The sequence below is a fragment of the Leptopilina heterotoma genome, unplaced genomic scaffold, assembly GCF_015476425.1.
Source record: "Leptopilina heterotoma isolate Lh14 unplaced genomic scaffold, ASM1547642v1 Lhet_27, whole genome shotgun sequence".
Classification (NCBI taxonomy): Eukaryota; Metazoa; Arthropoda; class Insecta; order Hymenoptera; family Figitidae; genus Leptopilina; species Leptopilina heterotoma.
The window spans coordinates 2,160,787-2,172,502 of record NW_025110978.1 but is presented as its reverse complement, the minus strand read 5'-3'; the positions used below and the strand labels follow the sequence as shown (position 1 = coordinate 2,172,502).

Genomic DNA, 11,716 nt, shown 5'->3' with positions numbered 1-11,716 from the left:
TAAAAGACGCTACACAGAGAATGCTGAAGGCAAAAGGAGGAACAATTCACATGATAAGACGTACCATTTAATGCTGAACGTTAAAATCCGGAAGTGTCGACAGACACACTACTGAGAATGAGATGAAATGAAAGATGAAAGTGCGTTAGTAGAGACGATATTCGTGCGCAAAATGAAATGTGTGTTGAAAAAAAAAAAGGTTTTTATAAAACCTCTCATTGTTGCATTAAAAAATATATGTCGTTTCAAAAGTTGTGTTACTATGAAATTTCACACAATTTTTTCCAATAAACAAATAAACTAAAAAAATAAAAAAAAAGCGGTGATAAAAATTCTTGAAGATCTCATTAAAAAGAATTGTTTATAATAATATTAAACTATTTTAACAAACTGTTTTTATTATACTAAATTGTTTTGATATTAAACATGCTCTCTAAAAAGCCACTTTTGACTATATAATTTAATAGTAATTCAATTAGTAACAGTGCTGATTAATTTTTTAGTCAACTAATTCATTAGTTAATTTAATTTTTAAATTATGTTAAATGACTAAAAAATTAGTAGATTTGTGTCTATCAAATATTTTAGTGTTGTTTTCTACTAGTTATAGTTACTTTTTACTAATTGGAATAGGGGCTCAACTCGTTTACGGTTTTACTGTTAATTAGTAGTTTTCTACTAATTCAAATTTCAAAAGTGGTAAAATAAAATAATTGAATATATAGTAAAAGATGTAAAGCAACAGAATCCAAAGAGAGGAAGAAAATTCACCATAGCAACAGTTTCCTGTTAACAGTTGTTTACAAATTTATTGATTAACAATGGTTGCTAAGTAACTTTCTTTTAGCAATCATTGTTAAAACTGATAGCAACTAAACTCATTTTCACGTTTGTTAAAAAATTGATATTTATAAGTAGGTATACATTTTTTATCAAACGAATTTGGATTCGAAGAAACAATTTTAATGCAAAACAACAAATTGTTAACAATTATTATTCCAAATTTATGAACTATCTACCTGAAAATAAATTAAGAAGTAATATATTTTTAAAAATTGTTGGAAATTTATTGTCTAGCAACGGCTTGCTAAACAATTGTTTTCAGCAACTGTTGCTTTAAAATAGGACGGATATTCTTTTAATTTCACTTTTATAATTCCGTTTTTATAAAAAAACATGTTTACGTCACATTCGAAGTAAATAAATAATACTAACAACAATTCTAACTTCAGTGAGATCTAACTAGAAAAACTAGTGATCTCTAACTTAATTCTAACTTCTTACTGCGATTTTTTAATAAAATAAGCAATTTTAAAAATAATAGAATTTAAAACTTTTCTAATTTAAATTTTTGTTGAAAACACTAAAAATAATTCAATTTTGGAGAAATTACAAATAATTTCAGAAATTCAATTATTTTCAAAAAAAAAAAAATAAAATTCTTCTTATAAAATTCAACTATGTTCAAAATTTGAAAAAAATTCTCATAAAAATCCCAATTATCTTTATAAATAACAAAATTCTTCTCTAAAATTCAATTATTTTCAAATGTCAAAAAAAATTTTGTCCTTATCTCAATTATTTTCATAAAAAATAATTTAAAATTCTAGAAAATAATAATTGAATTAAAATAATGAAAATAATTTTGATGGAGTTACAGTATCAATATTCTGATAATATAAAATAATGATTTTATTACTTGGTCATCTTTAATTATTTGAAAACATGAAGAAATCGATCACTCCGAGTCTTCGACTCGGAGCAATCAATATCTTCATGTTTTATAACAATACCTTTATAAGTTGTTTAATTTAAAAAAGGTTTGAATTTGAAATTTTTGAATGTCTTAATTCCTGTGGAAAATCCTGTTCCAAAAATAAGATTAAAAATAGGAATTGTGCAAATATTTTTCTTCTTTTTCTAAAACAAAATAATAATTTTGTTAAAAAAATTGTGATTCATAAACAAAAATAATGCGGAATAAATAAATGTTCTATTTCTTAATCCCAGGAAGTTTAACAATTTTCTAATTTTGTTTAGAAGTAAAGAACAAAAATCTGCATAATTTCAATTTGACAAAACTTTATAAATAATTAAATAATTATAACATAATAATATATTATACAATCTATCTAAAGATAACAAAAAACAAAAGTATAAACAAAAGACAACGTCAGAGAGTGTGAGAGACAGAAATTTACTTAAAATGTACTTAAAAGCAATTGGTCACAATTTAAAACACATTTACTCTTTTTTGATCTTTTATTTAATTTACATTGGAACTTATTTTTTGGAACTTTTGTACTTTTGGAATAAACAATCCTTGGAACTAATTTCTTAGAACTTTTTTGGAACTTTTGTACCCCAATCTATAAAGTGACTACCAAAGCATCTATGTCTCTATGAAATGACTACCAAAAACTTTTTAAAGATATTTCTTTATGCAGTGCAGTCAAATATTTGTTTCTATATTATCAATTAATAATCATCTAACAACAATTGCTATAAGTATAACAATTTTTTAGCAATCTTATTTAATATTTGTTACTTAATACTAACAAGAAAAATATACGTTGTATAGCAATGATTGCTTTGAGCTACAATTTCTTAGCAACTACTGTTAAGAAAACTACTGTTAAATATTTATTGCGTTACAATAATTTTTGCTACTTTACTTTACAATTATTTTGCTAAACAATTCTTTTGCTAAGCAAATATTTCGCTAAACAATTCTTTCTTAACAACTGTTATTAGAATCTGTTGTCAAGAAAATAGTTCACAGAAACAACAAAGTCTGCGCAACCTTTTAATCATAAAACCAAAATGATCGAAAATTAAAATCATACTCTGAAGAAGTTAAAATTCAGTCAAAAATGGTTCTAATGTAAACGATTTTAGTCAAAAGTGGGCTGAAAGTAAGATTAACTAAACTGTCTGAAACTTCTGCAGATTTCTGATAACTTTTACTATTTTCGGAATAAATGTTACTAATTTTTACAAAAGTGTAGTTCGAACGCAGCAAAAGTTACTCCAAAAATAGTCAAAGTTGCGGTCAATAGTAAAAAAAAAATGATCAGAAGTTCCTGACAATTTAGGTTTTCTGTCATAAAATTTGCATAACTTCTCTCAAGTGTACAATGGAGTTAAAAATCTAATCTATCATGAAAATAGTAAAAATTACTTTTTATCGTTTTCTCCGCTTGTCAACTTTTACTATTTTCGAAGTAAATTTTGCTCCGTTCAAAGTACCTATACTTTCCCCCTATTTTTACAAAAATGTACTTCGAACTTAGCAAAATTTACCTCAAATAATGGTAATAAGTTTATTTCTTTTTCCACGCACAGCAACGCTTTCCAAATTTTTAAAGAACATTCTTCAAAGAAATGTAACTATATACTCCAAGAACAAATTTACTCCCTTTTTAAATAGAAACCAAAAGGAAATTTTTCCAGCACCGAAATCGTAAAAAAACGACTTAAAATACGTGCCCATGTCAATTGAAAAACAATTCGAGACGGCTTCCGAAAGAAAATGAAAACAAAATCAAAAAATTTCATGGAACCCTCGAGAAAATCAGAAAAACGTGTTCAACATCATTCCAAACAACTTATGCTCCTAAAAAATTGCAAATGTCTCGGATTTTTTCACAAAGGGAAAAGAAATCCTAATTTTTTTTTTTTTTTGGTGAAAGTGACATTCTAACCCAGTAAAAGAAAATTTGAAGAATTCAGCGGAAAAAAAATAAAAGATCTACTCATTTTGGCCTATATATATAGGTTTTTAATTTTGAGCGTAAAATGAGAAAAAGAAAGAAAGAAAGAAAGAAAGAAAGAAAGAAAGAGGGTGGGCAACAAAATCTGGAGTCCGTATCTCGTTTGCCGGTTTGAAAAATTGTTTAGTGGGGGGGAAGAAAAAGGACGCTGCTGCTGTGTAAAATTGCCAGGTCTCGAAGCAGGCAAGCGAGCAGGCAGGCCGCAGGAGTGTGGCAATGTCAGGCTCCTTGGGCCCTTGGAGAGTTGTTCTTTGTGGTTATGGTGGGGACGGGTGGGGTGGGGGTTTAGGGGGCAAAAGCACATTCCAAGGCAGCATGCCTGGCAGTGAAGGTGGTGGTGGTGGGTACAGCTGCTCTCAGGATATCTCTAGAAATCCTCCTTAATCACAGGTACCTTTCCTTCCTTTTTTTCTTCACCTCCGCACAATCAATTTCTAGGCCCATTCCCTCTTTTCTCAATTTTTCCACAACTGGGCAACTGGCCCAATTTTAGTGAGACCTCCTTCTCGCCCGGTAACGTAGAGTCGCCACTCAGTGTTGTCTTGTTCAGTGCGCTTGGGTTTCTCGATCACAAAATATACCTTTTAGTGAAACATCTGTGCTGGATGCGCTTCTCGGTTAACTTTGCCTGTCTCGCATTTTTTTCCCCTTGGAAAATCATTTTTTCAATTTTCAAAATTAGAATTTCATAAAATTGTTTTGTGAAAAAATAAATAGTGCATTTTAAATATTTGTTTCGTTTATTACCCAATTTTTGTGTGTGTTGAGTGTATTTGTGAGTTAGTTTTTATTTGTGAGAAATTTAATTGTGGATTTGAGTTTTTTATTTTAATGTGTGCAGTGATCGTTAAGCATGTGGAAGCAAGATCTGTGGGAGCGAACGATCGAAAGTAACGACTGATCGAATCGAATGTGGATTCGGTTGTATACCTGGCAATTTTACGAATAAGGTAAAAACGATATAAAAACCATCTTTTTCTATATACCGGTTTTTTTTACATTTTTGAATATACATACATTATTTTTTTCAACATTTTTTGGCACTTTGGACATATGAATAAAAGAGAAAGAGACATTCATCAATTAATATAGGTACTCAATTCCCTTGAGGCTAAAGTACAACAAAAACAATTTTTATTCATTTTTTGCCCCTATCGTTTCAATATGTTTTAATTAAGATTTATGAAAAACAATTTTAGTTCAATTAATGTTTGTAAAGGAAAAAATATTTTTTGAACCCCTCTACTACCGCTTTTTTAAATTCTCAAAACATTTTTTTTATAATTAAATTATATATTTTTTGTTTCAATTATTTTCATAATTATAATAAAATTCTTTAGAAAAATTTAATTATTTTCAATACAATTTAAATAAAACTTCTGTAAAGAATTTTTTAATAATTTCAGATTCAAAATATTTTATAAAAATTCGGGTATTCAGTTAACTAATTAGCTGGTTAATTAGTATTATTTTTAAAAATTTTAATAAAATTCTTTTTTAAACCACCTCCTGCTTTTTTAAATTCTCACAACTTTTTTTTATAATTAAAGTATATTTTTTATTTCTATTTATTCGTTTAATTTCATTTTTACCGGCAATTATATAAAAAAAATGATGAATGAAAAGTAAAAAATAGAAATAATGAAAATATAAACAAATTATTAAATAAAAATATAAGTTAGTTATAAAAAATTTATTTCCTAAAAATATATATCAAATAAAAATTTTAAAAAAAGGATGTTTCAAAAATTATGAACGTTCAATTGAATGACAATATTAATTTTATTACACCCTTTAATTTATTTTATATTAAGAAACATTTTGTGTATTAAAAAAACTAATTCTTTTTACTAAATTAAATTAATTTACATTATTTTCCATTTCAGTATTGTAACTGAAAAGCTATAATTGGAATAAGAAAAAATGTTTACCAATTTGAATTTAAATTAATTACTGAATTTTTGCTTTTGAATTAATAAATTGTACTAATAAATTAGTTGCAATTACTAGTTGTTAATAAAATTTATTAATTCAAAAGCTGAAAACTGTAGGAGCCAGGGAGGCACAGCCCCCCCCCCGGAATTTCTCCGGCTCCCCCTGAAGAAATGACATAAACATTAATAAAAATTAATACATTTTTCGAAAATTTAACAAAAAACTTAATTCTTAAATAAAAAATTTAATTTAATTTGAAAAAAATTAATTTTTAGAAATTTGAAAAGAATAAGAGGGGGGGGAGGTTAGAAATATATTTTTCTTATGCACACAATAAAAACGAATATTAACATATTATCATAATAATAATCTTTAATTTTAATAATTTTTTTTTAAAATAATAATAATATAATTCAAAATATTTAATTCAAATTATAATAATTTTGTACGTTTTTTAATGTTGACATGAAGGACATTATTTTGTTTAAATATTTTCATAAAATACTCTTACAAAGTGAACATTTTAAATAAATTGAATATTTACTTGGTTAGGAATAAATGTTTTAATTTTCAAAAAAACATTTTGTAATAAAATACAAAAAGTATTCAGAACAATAATTCAGTAATTTTTCCATTTTTCTATAATCTGAAATATTCATAAACAAAAAAGATAAAAAAAAATACTTCTCTAATCTAGAAAAATTAAAAAAAATTTTTTTATATAAACAAATTTTTTGTTAATTATCTATTTGTGTTTCCTATGTAGAAAAAAATTTCATTACTCGCTATCATGTCTCTTTGATAACATACTTTACGTGTATATTTTCACCGCATTAAAATGAATGCATATACAACAAACTACATTACTCGTTTATTATCGACCATTACGTCCATTGTTTCGTGCAAAAAAGAAAATGCAAAAAGTGATTTATTTCAGGCGTAACTTGTACTGAAGTTTGTCCAATTACAGTCATCAATTTCAACTCCCTAAAGATAGCTTTTACATCCAAAAGATTCAACTCTTAAAAGTGATAAGATTAAACCACCCACGGCGATTAAAAGGAAATAATATATAATACTTTCAACGGAATATATCGTAAAATTAAATTAAATCTGCATTCAATATTTCATTGTATAAATTCGAAAATAAAAATCAAATTATTTTTTAAATCTCAATTTTGATCGAAAAAAAATTTCATTATTATTCAAATACTCTCTAAAGATTAAAAATATTCTCCTTCAAACTCAAATAGTCATCATTTTTTTTCTTCTTCACATTAACGAAGAAAGATTCTTCATTTGAATTTTATTATAATTATTATGATTTTTTAATTATATTTGAATTTACAAAAAATTTTTTATTATAATTAAATATATATTACATATAAATATATAAGAAATTAAAAGTAATATATATATATATAAATTATACTATATAGATCATTAATAATTTTTATATGTGTGAACTAAAATAATATGTAAATATAAATAACTGAAAGTACCTAATTAAAAATTATAATTTTACCATGTGAAAGAAAAGAATTTATAAATTTTCTAAAATATAAATTTTTTTCTTTCTATTGCAGTTGGTAATTTTTAATTAATATTTAGATCTCGACAAAAGATTTCGTGAATTTGCACGTTCAGGAATTTGTTGATCATCATTATTAAATACAGCCACAGCATAATAGTATAAATGAGGGGCTCAAAGTAAAAGTGGTATAAAATAACAGTGCAAGCAAAAGTGAGTCAAGTTTTCGTAAGCGCGGAAGAAAGAAACAAATGTTACGCTACGAGGAAAAACGAATTACTTTTGGCTGCGAGCAAAAGCGGGATAAGATTTCACTGCGCGCAAGAAAGGGATACAGATATATTCCGTTTTTGCCCGCACTCATTTTAAGATTCATTTTTGCCTGTTTCACTCTTCCCATATATTTTATATTATTACCACTTTAATACTTATAATGATATTATTTCAAAATTAATTAACAAATTCAATTTTTTAAAATTTTAATTTAAGAATAATATAATTATTTCAAGTTTTAGGTATTTAAATTTAAATTCAATTACTTTACAATCAGACAAGAATCGAAAATTTTTTTTCAGCAGACCATCAATTTTTTTGCATTTTCCTACTCAAGTAGGTACCCAATAAATACCTAATAAGTTTCGTCCTATTATCGATAGGGGAAAGTTGTTAAATCAACCCCTAAATTTAAAAAAATAAAAAAAAATAGGAAAAAATTGTTATTTAAAAACTAATAACGAGACCATAAATTTTATTGCATAAAATTCATTCACTCGATGCCCAATCAATACAAAAAAATTTTGACCCGCAAGTCGATAGGGGAAAGTTGTCATTTTCAACCCTTAATATTTAAAAAATCGAAAAAAAATTACAAAAAACTTTATTAAAATTGCAGTTATCCTTTGACCAGCGATTTTCTTTTTGTTTATTGTTTCTACATACTCCACTAATAAGTAAAAATAATTTCAGAAAAATCGCCGCCCGGAAAACTTGACTTTTTTGCCCGTAAAAATTAAAAAATTGAAAAAAAAGTTAGAAAAAAATTTGTGAAAATTACAATTATCCTTTGACCAGGGATTTTCTTTCATCTGGCCCATTCTTACCCGTCAGAAAAGTTAACTCACTTTTGCTCGCACTGTTATTTTATACCACTTTTTCTTTGAGCCCCACAAATAGCCCATTCTTTTTTTGACTAATTGACAAAATAATGAAAAACTAATTATTGAAATAATTAAAAAACCTTTTAACTTCGATTATTGATTTTTTCCCTCATCTTTTGTACCTGCAAAATTTGTTTCTCATTTTCTAAACTTTCACTTTTTAAAAGTACAGACGATTGTTATCGTTAAATTGTTAAAGGGTTAAGCAAAAATTACATATTAAACAATAATACTTTTGTATTAATAATTCATTATTATTATTAATTATTAAATTAATATAATAATAATAATTTATATTAAATAAATAGATAAATTAAATAGTATTTAGTTAAAACATTAATCAATAATAATAAGAAATTTTTATTGATTTTGATATTTGTATTTCTGTATTTTTTAATATTGCGCAAGAAAATGTTAACTAAATATAAATTTTAAATAATAAATTACAAATGTATAAAATAGTTTATTTATTTCTTTATTGAAAGTAGTAAAAATAAACCAAAATTTTGCTAAATGTATGTACTTTACTTTTCTCGTTATATTAATTATTACTAGTAACAAAGTATATGTATTATTCAATTCTTCAAATAATTTTAGTTGCAAAATAAAAAAAAATTCACTTATTAAGTAATTAACTAATTAATTGTTATTATTTAGGTACTATTTTCAAAAATCTTAATAATATTCTTCGTATGAGAATTCAATTATTTTCCATAGAATTTTCAAAAAATTTCTCGAAAAAATTCAATTTTTCAATAATTTTATTTTCAAAATTTAAAAGAAATTGACAAATTAACTGATTAATTAGTAGGTATTAATTTGAACATTTTTTAAAAAAATTCTTAAAAAAAAAATTCAATTATTGTAAAAAATTGTAAAAAAATTCTTTGGAAGAATTACATTATTTTCGATAGAATTTTAATCAAATTTCTAGAAAAAATTCATGTTTTAATTTTTAAATAATTTCATATTAAAGATTTAAATAAATTTACAAATTAACATAATTTATTAGTATTATTTTCAAAAATTTTAATAAAATTCTTCGAAACGATGCAATAATTATTCTCATCATAATTATAATAAAATGCTTCACAAAATTTCAATAATTTTCAGTAGAATTTTAATCAAATTTCTCGAAAGAATTTAATTTGTCAATAATTTCAGGTTTAAAATTTTTAAAAAATTCAATTATTCACTAATTAATTAAATTAAATTAAAATAATAAATACATATTGAACAACTTATTTATATATTTATTGAGAGTTATAAAATAATAAACAAATAAAATTGCAATTTTTTTTCCTTTTTGCACTATTGGTGATTCGTTATAAATTATTTGTTTATTATTTAAATTATATTATTATTATTATTATTATTTTATTTATTGAAAATTAGAAACAAAATAAATCAAAATATGACATTATTAGCCTTATAAACAAAATAATCCCATAATTACCTTTTTTCTAATATTAATTTATTAATAGCTCAAATTAATTAAAATAAATAATAAAAAATACAATCTCGTTGTACAATAACAAATGACAATTTTAAAACAATGATAGTTTTCAACAATGGTAATTTTCAACAATATAATTTAGTCCCATTCGAGTTTTTTCTTGCAAAAAATTAAATTTTGCCCAAACCAATAAAAGAAGAAAAACTACTCTCGCGAACTTTGATTATTTAATTTTATATTCACAACCAGAAATCAATAATTTATTAATAATTATAGCAGGATATTTCATTTCTAAATTAATAATTAACTGAAATAAAAACTGGTCGCTAGAGTGAAAAAAAAATCTTGAAACCGAACATTGACCTTCGAAGAATGGCGATTTTGTCCGGACGTATCAAGTCGAGTGTATAAAAGCACCGTTTCTCTCTCATCTCTCACTCTCATCGGAGTATTGAAATAAATCGAATAGCTTAGATTTTGTTTCAATAATGACATGTGTTTAAAGGAAGATAAGAATCTTGTATTTAGAAATAATAATGATAGAATAAAAAAGAAAATATTGTAATAATTACATGTATATATAGATATGCGAAAGCAGATATATATAGATAATAATCAATTCCATGAGTTCACGTCAATTAATCGTATGGGTTATATAATCAAAATTTCAATTCACTCAAATAAATTAAATGTGCTGATTATAATTAAAATGCAGGGAGGATGCGAAGCTGCGATATATTCAAATACTGGTTTATGATGTCAGCTGGGAATTAAACTTCGAGGACGAGAGATTATTTATTACTGAAAATTGGTAACGTTTACCTTAGAGTGAATTATTAAATCATAAATTCTATATGCAATTATGGATTATTTGATCGTTGCACATATCATTTCCTATATAAACCTAATGCTTGTCATAGTTTATACACATCGAGTTCCAGTTTTTATTTCTTTTTCTTCTATTCATTTTATTGTTTCTTTTGTAATTCTAGAAAAATTGCTTTAGAATCATAAGGGAAATAATTATATAATATTCCTTGATGGAAAAAAGAAGAATCTACTATTTATTCTAGAAATTTTTTTTCTCAATTTTTCTCGTAGCAATTTTTGTACTTTATATTATTTATTGTACAAAAGAGCATTTTTGTTTTATAACTCTGCTTATAATAACGTTTAAAAATTTTGAACCATTAAATTAAACATTTTTAAACTTTATAATTTATTTTCTGAAATAGGTGACTCAATATTATGCTAATAAAATTTAAATTTGAGAAAGAAATAAATTAATTTTGTTCATTCGATAGTTCAAATATTTATCGACATAAATATTTATTCTTCTTATTATAAGAAAAGAAAAAATTAAGAAATTCTTTTCGCTAATAAATGAAAGATCATTTTTTAATATTGCTTCCTCATAGAGGAAAGATGGTATTATCTTCTAATTTAGTATGTTTTGCATAATTAAACGGTTGAAAATTTTAAATGCACTTAGACGAAATGCGGAAAAACTTTATTACTACAATATATTAAAAAAGAAAATAGAAAAACTAAAAATGTATTGATAGTTTAACAATATAGTAATGAAAATTGAATAGACACTGTATTGTAAAGCTTTATAACAAAGATGCAATAAATAGATACAAAAGATATAAAAATCAAACACAATACAAAAAAGTTGTAAATTTAAAATCGTTTCAAGTATATATTTCTCCCTTATCTATAAATGGACATAAAGAAGGAAATAAAAATTTTAAATCCGATAGTAAAATATGTTCGGCGTGAAAAAAAATGTTTCTTCTCTTTCTTTCTTTTTCTGCTACAATGCATTCACCTAAACTGATGTCACCCCAAACAAAAATTAATA

The 11,716-nt window shown here is 24.4% G+C and overlaps 1 protein-coding gene across 2 annotated transcripts in view; it reads left to right on the top strand.

Moving 5' to 3' along the window:
* The first annotated feature begins 4,008 nt into the window (after positions 1–4,008).
* Positions 4,009–11,716, top strand: part of LOC122503703 — a 63,806-nt gene continuing 56,098 nt past the window's right edge. Inside the window, exons 1-2 of one of the 2 annotated variants that reach the window (XM_043614350.1) lie at positions 4,009–4,163; positions 4,615–4,723. The gene's annotated coding sequence lies outside the window, so the exon portion shown is untranslated. Of the gene's footprint in view, positions 4,724–11,716 lie in introns of both variants that reach the window. The other variant, XM_043614349.1, reaches the window with a different exon arrangement.